Consider the following 11973-nt stretch of genomic DNA (forward strand, 5'->3'; position numbering starts at 1 on the left):
ATCCTCTTGGAGGAGCAAGTTGTCTTAGAGGTTGAGATGCTGAACAATAAAAAGAAGTCGACTGTTTGGATCCCTGGCACCTAAACAGATGCAGCATGAAGTCATATCCTCGCTGTGAGAGCTAGTGACTGGATAGCGGTACTGGTATTACATATACATTATCTGGCATCACTGCATAAGCTTCCTTGAGCTCAGCACACAGCTCCAGTAGTGCTGCGGTAGTGCAGTAGGCAGCCCTGTACTTTGACCTATGGAATTAATGCATGCGTCAGGGCTACTTGTTAGTGTATTGAAAATAGCATTTCTGTTAGCCTATACCTAGTGTGACGTGGAAAGAAAAGCAACTCCACCACCAGCAACAACAACATAATCTCCATATCTATGTATAATCTCAATTTGTAAAAAAGAAATGTGTGTTGAGACATCACATTTTGTCAACGTTTCTTTGGGGCCAAATACATTTCCATCGGAATATTCATTAATTAAAATGTAACAGCCTTTACCTTAGGCATAGAACAGTTATACATACTGCATGTATTATTAATCTCCTGTTGCTGTTTGACATTACAGGCTCATCCACATTATAATTGGTTGAATGAAGCAATCAAGTCTGTGAATTGTCTACGAATGTTTGCCAGCCACCACAGAATGAACAACGAGTTACATTTTGACCAGTTCTTTGACCAAGACTTGCAACTGGTGTCTTTGGGTCCTTACTGTGTATTCAGTTCAACCAGGAAGAAAAACAAGATGGGTGAGGTTTTGTAATGAGCACATCCATTCTCAGTACATGAGGATGAAAAACATTGGGCAGATGCTGCCCTCTACAGGTATGATTATGCCTTGCATTCCTGTCAGACTTCACTTCACAGAATGGAGCTATTCACTGGTGCTGTTCCCAGAGGCACTAACTAATTGCAATTATTTAAGACTAATACAAAAAAATCTGAAATTGTTTCTAGATCAAGCTACTGCTAGTCTACTTAATAAAAGTGCTCTGCGGCAGGTCACAGCGTCAAGACGGTAGCTTTAATGCTGACACAGTGTATATTTCAGTGTGGGAACAATACAAGGAGGCCAGTAAGAAATGAGATCTCTCACTAGAGCCAAAACAAAGCAGCACAAAAACAGGAAAGACAGATAGTTAAACCCAATAACTTAAGTATCAGTCTCCCCTGTCAAACAGCCACAAGCCTGGCTGAGTTGAAGATAGAAGGCAGAAATGGTGCCAGTAGAGCATAAAGAAGACTTGGCAGCCATATGCCTAATTTATGCTCCATCGTGCAATGGTGCTGCACACCGGAAATAGCAGATCTAGAAGCCCTCAACGTGTTGCATACGGATTGAGAGCTTGTAAGGTCGGCTATTTTTGGCATGTATCACTGTTGTATGATGAAGTATAAATCAGCCAAAAGTTTACACAAGTGACATACTGTGACATTGAGCACATACAGCGTACATGTCTGGAAAAAACGGGGTGCGGGATAGGTATGTCTCAAGGTCTTCTTGATTGAAAGCTGAAGGCTCTCAATTTGTGGTGCTATGGCTAAAACGCAGACGCTTGAACTAATGGTATGCTTTTATGGAATTTAATAATTAATAACAATAATAATAATTCTCTTTATTATTATAAAAAATATGTATTTGTTGTCTCCGCCAGACCGGAGACTATAGGTTTTACTCCTGCCCATCTGTCAGTGTCCTCCATGTGTCTGTGAGCAGCTGATCTGCAACGTTGGACAGGTCGACTTTGCATGCACACTCCCAGGAGGCTGGTTTTTCAAATCAGCCTCATGGTGGTGCTATAAAAGGCAGCTTTACAATTTGGCCTATACCTCTTGAACCATATAGGTCATACAAGAATATCCCCTATATACGCAAGATTTTCTGTAATTTGCGTTTTCTTCAAAACACACTTTTTGCTCCTACTACTCCAGATTGTGTCCAAAACTCACATTCGGTACACATCATTTCTGTGGTCACTTGATCAAGATGTATCAATGTACGATTTTTTTCAGATTCCTGGCAATGATTGGCTTTCAATCATTGCCAATAGCAGAAACTGGAGAAGAAGATGATGCTAAACTTCTGTGTTATGCACACATCATGAACACAGAGACTGACTGATTGCTGTGAAACTTTACAGGCATAGTCCCAGTAGGCCAAGGAAGAACTGTCACCCCAGATCGTTCAAATCGGCCACATGGTGGTGCTATAACAGCTCGCGTTCTAGCCTATAACTCTTGAGCCAAGTCATTTTCCCCCCTGGATTACTTGGGGCCAATGTGCCAGATTAGGCTGCTATTTTGCATTTTTGTAAAAATGTGTGTGTCCGTGTGTGTGTGTGTGTGTCCCTGTGTGTGTGTCCGTCTGTCTGTCTGTGAGCAGCTAATCTCCGGCACCGTTGGGCCGACCGCAGCGAAACTGTGCACACACACTCCCTGGATGCCAGTGCAGAACCTCTGCCCAGGATTTTTCAGATCCGCCTGTCATAGTGCCACCAGGAGGTCGATTTATTCTAAACACATTTTTATATTACTCTACAGATTTTGTCCAAACATAACGCAAATATATCACACATTTGATGAACATTTTTCATGGACATAGTTCATATCAGTTCATAACTGTGAAAGTCCTTAACAGTGATTACTCAAATGAATCAACATTAATTTAACCATGAACTATTGAACAGTATAATTAAAACATGAATTTTGTTTAACTTCAGTCGTGATCAATACTGTCACACAACTGTATTTCCGTGGCTTCTCGTTTCTGGAACCCAGTTCTGCCAAGTTGGGTTGACGTTCTGTCAAAATCTGCAGTGTGGCTTGAGAAGAACTTGCACCACCTCCAAGATTCGACATACCCCTGTGAAAAGTGCCCTGGTGAATTAAAAGGTATTCCTGCTGGAATTTCCCAACAGTGTGGGCAGGGAGTTGACTGAGAAGAGCATGCATTGCCAGTTGGTGTTGGTACGACGGTCTATGCTGAAGGTGTGGATTGCGTGGATACTGAGTTTGACAGGCTATCAGCATGGTTATGTAAGTGTTGACTGACACTGAGGAAGTAGGCTGCCGGCAGCTGTTCCAGGTATGCCGGTGGGATATTCAATGTTTGACAGACCTCTCCCTTGTTGTTCCATGAAAAATAAAATTCCATGTCTGTCTGTTTTTCGTTTGTGTTGTGGTTCCATTGCACCCATAAACTCCAGCGTCTCCTCGGTACACAATCCGAAGTAAACGTGTTTGGCGGTCGAGTTTCATCCATGTTTGACACGGTGAGTTCCTTAAGCAGCAAGGTAGCTTGTGGTGCCAGTTCAGCCCGGCTTGTCACAGCTGCATTGATTGGCCAGCTGCCATATTACCCACAGGGCTGATACTTTTAGCTTGCAATGATTGGTTAACTGCTGTATAAACCCCTAGGGAAGATATGGCAGCTGACCAATAAGCTCGTTAGTCCTTACTACAGGGTCAGTCCTCTTTTGGTTGATTGATTGATTGATTGCTTGATTGATTATCAATCAATGTACAGGGAATTCATAAACAGCAGGGTTTTTGCTTTCAAAATAAAATAAACTCCCAAAACTTCCACTACAAAGCCAAAGTGCAGTGACAACGCAAATAATCAAGCTGATACATTACATTACATTACAGTCATTTAGCAGACGCTTTTATCCAAAGCGACTTACAATAAGTGCATTCAACATAGGTAGGGAACGAAACTACTAATCACCAGAGGTCTTAAGTGCATTTCCTGTAAAAACAAGCAACCAAGAGTATACCTAGCGCTAAGGTAAAAGTGCAATATATCAGCTATCTACTTTCATAAACACATGAGATAAAATAGCCAAATCAAATGAGCACGAGCTAATAGATCCAATACAACAATACAACAATAGTTCCTACAACTACTTAACAACAAGTAGGCCAGGCAAAGAGGAAGGGTAGTGTTTCCTGAAGAGGTGGGTTTTCAGCCTGCGGCGAAAGATGGGCAGTGACTCTGCTGTCCTGACATCAGTGGGAAGTTCATTCCACCACTGTGGGGCCAGAACAGAAAAAAGTCGTGACCGTGTCGATCGACCAGAAGGACCATTGAGTGGCGAGGGAGTCAGTGATAAAAGTGGCTTTAAACTGGCAGCCAAATATCAGTATAGTATAGAATTGATATTGCACTAATTGTACATCTGTTCATGAGGTAATTGTATAATCCCCCATATCCTAAAGGCTGATTTTACCTTTATGCCAAATAAATATGTCAGTGTCTCCAAAAAATAAATAAATGGAGTTACTGCCCTTTGGCTTTGTGGGGCAGTGTACTTTTAGTGAGTTTGTGGAGTGTGGGTTGAATTTCTTTTCCTTTGCAGTCGTGATCTGTGCATTCCAACTGGCTCACAGATGCCATCCACCAACAAAAGGCTGTCTTACTCCATATCCCACACATTTTTGTTTGTCATCAAAACACGGGATGTGTGATATAACTATCTTTTGTACTATGTCTGTGGGCTGTTGTGTAAAAGAAAAAAAAACTAGTTCAGATATTAGAAGAAAAGCGACTTTACTGCAACAGATGTTTTCATTCAGTAAGGCTTATGCCACCTCCAGAAGGATCAGCATTCTGGTCTGCCAGCACTAACGTCCTCCGCACACTATAAGCACTGATCCCCATCTAAAATACAACATTACATTTCTCAATGCAGCTGCAATATCAGCCAGAGTGATAAGAGGAGAGTGTGCTTGCAGGCGCATTCTTATTATTATCATTATTATTTTTGTGATGAAGCACATGGCAAGATGATATAGACACTGGTTATATGCTTTGGAAACAGCTCATACAAACAGTGCTGAACAAAGTCTGTTTCTTACACACACTACTAACAAAAACAACGAGTGCATTACTCCACAACATGAATACAATCCACCACAGCACTAAAACAATCAATATCAATCTTTCTTCGAGTAATGAGAAATGTCTCTCTATTTTCAGTCAGGCTGGCTTCTGTTTTCAGTAGCTTCATTAGCTGAATGTGTATCCTGATGTACGGTAAGAACTGACCACAAATCCCTACCTTCTACAATAAGCCTATAGGTTGTTGCTACAAATCCAGAACACTTATATCTGCAGGCCACGACCTGGCTTTCCATCCTTGTTGTTCAACATCAATCACTAGGTCAGTACTGTATATCATTCTACGCAATCCTTTCATATGCCTTGTCTACTAAATCTTCCCATGGAGTATAGAGTTGGGCGATGTCTGCAGAAATTTGACATTGCGATGGGCACATCAACATTATGACGGACGATGGCATCGTCCTATTGTGGATAATGGTGCATCACACATATCATACAGCTTTAATTAAGATTATCGTGCCTGGCTGAACAACCACCTCACATGATCTCATCTCATATGATCACATGCGGAAGCAGATGTCAACAATGGAGATGATTAAACTTGCTGTGGTAACAGAGGAACGGTTGTGATGTATCTAAGAAGACACATTTTATAGACATTGTGTTCTTGCCACAAATTGACAAGCCTCAGCTGTCCAACATAAGACCAAGGGCCCTATCTTGCGTGCCGCCCTACCCCTTATCCCTAAACTTATTAGCCATATTTTGCTATTTTTAAAAACATTTTAAAATAGTTCAACTAACCGATCTACATCGACACACTGTGAGCTTGTAGATCGGCTATTTGAACTATTTCAAAATAGTAAAAAATGGCAAAAAAGTGTAGGGATAAGGGGCAAGATAGGGTTTGATAATTAACTGTGCGGCCCCAGTCGTCTGTGAGCCGATTCGGAGGTCTAAGATTGGATCTTTGATCCCCTCACACTATAGGATAATCTGGACAGATAATCGGTTCCGATGTGATAGATGATTTAATAATAAAAAATAAACTACTTCTTCACCTTCCTCGCCTCTTTTTTAAACGGTTGTGTGCAGCACTTATGATGCTGAACCACTCTCAAGGCCCTTTATAAAACTCTGTACTGTATGTGCAGCTGTGTCCTCTCTTTGGCTTTACTCTGTGATTACACACTATAATCTGTGTGTGTGTGTGTGTGTGTGTGTGTGTGTGTGTGTGTGTGTGTGTGTGTGTGTGTGTGTGTGTGTGTGTGTGTGTGTGTGTGTGTGTGTGTGTGTGTGTGTGTGTGTGTGTGTGTGTGTGTGTGTGTGTGTGTGTGTGTGTGTGTGTGTGTGTGTGTGTGTGTGTAATTGAACCAGTTTTGTTCTGATTTTAAACTTTAAAAAAACACTTCATGTTGAGAGAGAGAGAGAGAGAGAGAGAGAGAGAGAGAGAGAGAGAGAGAGAGAGAGAGAGAGAGAGAGACAGACCGACAGACAGACAGACAGACAGACAGACAGACAGACAGACAGACAGACAGACAGACAGACAGACAGACAGACAGACAGAGCACAATAAATATATTGTCGACATTAGAGATCTGACAAGGTCATCCATTATGATGTAATAGGGGGGCAGTGCTTCTGCAGGAAACTGTCCTGGGCATTACAAGAGAAGTATTGAGTCTGACCATGTCATTGAGGTTGTCAAGTTAGCATTTACCAATACAGATGTTCCAATGAATCAGGCATCACTATGAGACTCAACAATAAATTCTTGGCAGCTCACAACTGTTTGTTTTTGCATTGCTCTGAACATGAAATGGCCCACTCAGCACATCTGAAATAACAGCCCATTCAAAACGTGGGGGAGAAAAACACTATCATAAAAGAGAAAACAACACAGCAAAAAGTGGTAATTTAACACCGGAACCTCACGGGTCCATTCTTTCACTGTAGTAGTTAAATTAACACTTATTAATTAACATTTTGAACTGGCTAAATGAATTGACTTTTTTTGCAATACACTGGCTAAAATAACTACATCAGCACCTTTGGATTCTGTAATTACTACATTTTATTACACTAGCAATAATTACAAACATAATTTAAGCATGTAGTTCTTTTAAAGATATCCATATTACATGCTAAAATTGGCCTTTGCCTACATTGAACCTGGAAATGTTTGTAATGATGTTCACACAAAAACAAAGACATGCAACCTCTCTCTTTACAGTTAAAATAAACACAGTGGCATATACATAATGTGTGTAATGACCTGGAAAATTGGCTTAAGTGTTTCTTAAGCTTAGATATTATAACAACGCTGGGTTTCTTCTCCAAAAACACAAAAACAACTTGAATTCAGATGTTCCCTGCTAACCATGTCACTCATGGTATAACCCCAAAAATGTCTATGTAAAAGAGGAAATAACATGGCAATAAATCCAAAGCTGCATAAACCTTGTTACATGAGTATAGATACAAACACAAATTGAACAACAAGTACAATAATTCAGAACATCTTCACAGAATCTGTAATCATAACATGCCACGGTGGGCCAGAATAAAAAAAAGAAATAACTTAGTCGACCTGCAGCTACGATTACCTACTGTACACAAGGCAGAGTTTTCTGGGCTTTGAAAAGGTTGATTATGCCATCATTAAATATGAAGGAATCTATGTAGGTGACCTGTAATCCACACACAAGTAAACTGAATTTGAAGTCACACATAGAATAACAAGAAATAGGGAAATCAGAATGTAGAGAAGGTACTATAGATCGACAGACAGACAGACAGACAGACAGACAGGCAGATAGACAGATAGACAGATAGACAGATAGACAGATAGACAGATAGATAGATAGATAGATAGGGCCCCCAAGTACTCCAGGATCAGCCCTGGAAAGGCTTTTTTATATTTAATAATATAATTGGTTGATGTGCGATTGGAAACAGTAAACAAATGTTCTACTATTTATATCCCATAGTTCAGCGCATGGATGTGAACGGTCCACTTTTAAAAGGGATTCTGTTGCAAGTGGTTGCAAGATGCAACTGATTGCATCATGAATCATTGGTGTGGACTTTTAAGGCTCTGTTTCATTAGTGTAGCAGAGCCTTTCCAGTGAGTCAACGTGCATAACTGCAGCACCCTGACTCTGTTTGACCTAGTCACATATGTAAGTTTAAGTAAAAAAAAAGAACAATGTAGTGCTTCAGAGAAACTAGCAGGATACCATGTATCCTGCTAGTTCAACATGCTATCTCAACAATTTTTAAAAGATTTTTTTTTTAAAGGCTAAACAACATGCTATCTCAACAATTTTTGTCTCCGACAGGCCAAAAGGCATGGCGAGAGAGTATGTTTTACCCCCTGTCCGCCCGTCCGTCCTAGTGTCCGTGTGTCCGTCTGTCCATCTGTCTGTGAGCAGCTAATCTCAGGCACTGTTGACCCGGTCGCTGCGAAACTGTGCACACACACTCCCTGGATGCCAATTCAAAACCTCTGCCCCAAATTTTTCACATGGGCCAGTTATAGCGCCATCAGGAGGCCGATTTGTGCAAAACCCATTTACTCCTACAGATTTTATCCAAACGTCATGCAAATCAGTACACAGTATTTTTTTCCATATTCCATCCTCATTGGCTACGGTTGGCTTCCAAAATTTGCAGGATTGGTCCGTTTTGAAAAAAAAAGCCTCAAATCATGAACGCAGCTTGCGCTTTCCGTGCAATTTCACACGCACATTCCCGCTAGGCCGGGGAAGAAATGCCACCCTTTTCACATTGGCCTGTTATAGCGCCACCAGCAGGTATAATTTAGCAAAACACATTTTTGGAACAAAATGCCTCAAATCATGAATGCAAGGTCCGATTGCCGTGAAAGGCCCAAGAAGAAATGGCACCCTTTTCACATTGGCCTATTATAGCGCCACCAGGAGGCCACAATAACCTACCGAACCTGGCGGAGACCTGTGCTCCGAGGAGCACTTTTTCTAGTCTTAACATTATTTCGTTACACAAGAAAAATGCCTATTCTACGTACATGTCATATTGTTTGGCAAAAAGCAGTTGCAACTAGAAAAAGTGCTCCTCGGAGCACAGGTCTCCGCCAGGTCAGGTACGTTATTGTGGCCTCCTGGTGGCGCTATCATAGGCCAATGTGAAAAGGGTGCCATTTCTTCTTAGGCCTTTCACAGCAATCAGACACTGCATTCATGATTTGAGGCATTTTGTGCCAAAAATGTGTTTTGCTAAATTAGACCTGCTGGTGGTACTATAACAGGCCAATGTGAAAAGGGTGACATTTCTTCCTCGGCCTAGTGGGAATATGTGTGTGAAATTTCACGGAAATTCTTCAAAACGGACCAATCCTGCAAACTTTGGAAGCCAGCCTTAGCCAAACAAGATGGAATATGGAAAATCGGACAGATCCGTGTTGATCACATGACTATAGAGATACTGTGTACCAATTTGCGTGATGTTTGGATACAATCTGTAGGAGTAAAATAAAAAAATGGGTTTTGCACAAATTGGCCTCCTGGTGGCGCTATAACAGGCCCATGTAAAAACATTGGGGCAGAGGTTCTGAATTGGCATCCAGGGAGTGTGTGTGCACAGTTTCGCAGCGACCGGGCCAACGGTGCCGGAGATTAGCTGCTCACAGACAGATGGACACACGGACGGACAGGGTGCAAAACATACTCTCTCGCCATGCCTTTCGGAGACAATGAACATAAATCAACGGTAAATAAGCCAAACAAACAAAATGTTCCAGATATAAATACATAAAACTAAAACAAAACAATCCCACAACCATCAATAAGCGTGTCATTATATAGATCTATATGGATCCATTACAATAATATACACTATATAAACCCAATATTATGCATTATAAGCTACTGTATGCATTGCACTATACCACATCAACATCTACATAGTGATCCAATATTCCCATATATGGTATGGGCATATACTAATGACATCAGGTATCTCCATATGGTCATAAAAGGGACACAGGTAAACAGACAGATACAAAGATCTCCATATATAGGCACAAAAGGGACACATGGGTACTCTGACAAAGCCTCCGACACTATATGACTCAGACATATTGGTTGGATCGGCGGTGCAACGTACTGTAGGTGTGAGGGCTGCATAGCGGCTCGAACTCTAGATATGAGGGCTGGGCTGCATAGCGGCCCGAACCTCTAGTAGAAAAAAATCACACCCTGTGTGAAGACAGTGGTGCCTTTGATGAGCCCCGTATTGATGTTGTCATCAATGTTTGTTTATTGGACATACGGACGGACACACAGACAAAGTCAGATATAGGAGTGGTTGGCACCACTCAAAAAAAATCACACCCAGTGTGAAGTGAGCGTGTTATTTAAGGTCATCACAGTGATGGAAGCTCACTTTTAAAAAAAAAAATGTTTTTGAAGTGCGTGGTGCTATTTCAAGGTTATGAATTTCATCATGCGTCTCGCTAGCCAATCACAGAGTGGTCTGAATACTCATCAGCCAATCACAGTACAGGGAAAGACAAATTTTCACGACGGATAGGTCATGGGTCGCAACCCCACTTATAGGAGCGGCTACACCGCTCAAAAACTACTAGGGGGGGACACGACAAGGAGAGAGGAGTGCTAGGGCTGGGTTTCTGTGGCAGAAAATTGGGAGTGAGTCTGCAGTTCTGACTGCAAGGGGGAGTTTATGCCACAGTTTGGGAGCCAGGAGGGAGAAGAGTCTAGCACATGCAGAGCATTGGCCAATGTGTTTTAGGGAAGGCTCAAACAACCTCCCTGTGTTAGCTGATCTAAGCCAATAGTTCCTTGGTCATCCCTACATTAGGCCACCGACATGATGCAGGTGGTCTACTGTTATCGCAGGGCAATCAAGATTTTTTCCTTCATGTTTTCACAGTGAAGTGTGTATTAACACTCTTTCCACAGAAGCCTGGCAATGGGACATTAGGATAATCTTTTCGATGTTTTCCCACAGATCACTGAATGGATGCTCTTTGGCCAGATGTGCATGGAAGAAGCTGCCCAGTTTGGAGTGGGCCCCCACGGGCCACTGTGAGGCATCCTCACTCGTTTTGCAGATTACAGTTAAGTCCCTGATCTAGTTGAGGATTGTGTCACACCTGTTCTCTCTGATCTGTCCAGCACCAGAGGTGATCTGTGGGCACAGCCTCAGTTGTTTTTCAGAATGGTCTGGCTTATCTTTAATTTCCTGTGGATCCAGTCATGCGAAGTTTCTTACTAGTGTATACCCGAGGGAGTGTTTCTCCAGCAGCTTTGTTACAGCTGTATTGCAGGCTGTGACGTCCAGGCAAGTCACACGCCATATTATTGCCTTATTGCCTTATTTATTACTAGAGGTTCGCTACACAGCCCTCACACACACCTACCCGCACTGCCGATCCGACTGGGGCCCATATGTGGAGATGTCTATATCTGTCAGTTCAGTCCTTGTCCCTTTTGTGCCCATATATGGAGCTGACTGATTTGTTTGCGCCTAATGCCATGAGGTTAAACACACTCCATTTGGGCGTAGCTGCATTGGGAACTCCTTATATGGTTATGGCTGAGTAATGGTGACGTGAGTGTGACATCAGAGGGCCTGCCGGCCGGCCGGCCCTACCTTAAGCCAATTTTAATATAGGATGACATCAACCTTACTCTGGCCCATGCTCTCTGACAGTGCAGAGAGCATGGGCGTAAAGACCCACCAAAGCGTTATCAGTAGTCTGTGTGTGTGTGTGTGTGTGTGTGTGTGTGTGTGTGTGTGTGTGTGTGTGTGAGAGAATGGAGCACAGCGTGCAGGGGGAAGCGTGCTCGCGCGCACACACACACACACACACACACACACGCGGTGCAAGGGGAAACACGCTCACACGCTCGCGTGCAGGAAGGGAGAAGCAGCAAGCGGCTATGATTAGCTCTGTGTTTTTTCATGAAGCTGCCCACGCATGTGCAGTTTTCCCGCACGGTGAAAGATGATCCCTCGCAAACGGACAACAAACAAATTGCAACCTAACTGCAACCTAACTGCAGAGGCACTGCGCGCATGGGCAGTTCTGCCAATTGTATTATAGGATACTGGATTCACACC

The sequence above is a fragment of the Gymnoscopelus microlampas genome, assembly GCF_963454915.1.
Source record: "Gymnoscopelus microlampas genome assembly, chromosome: 12".
NCBI lineage: Eukaryota > Metazoa > Chordata > Actinopteri > Myctophiformes > Myctophidae > Gymnoscopelus > Gymnoscopelus microlampas.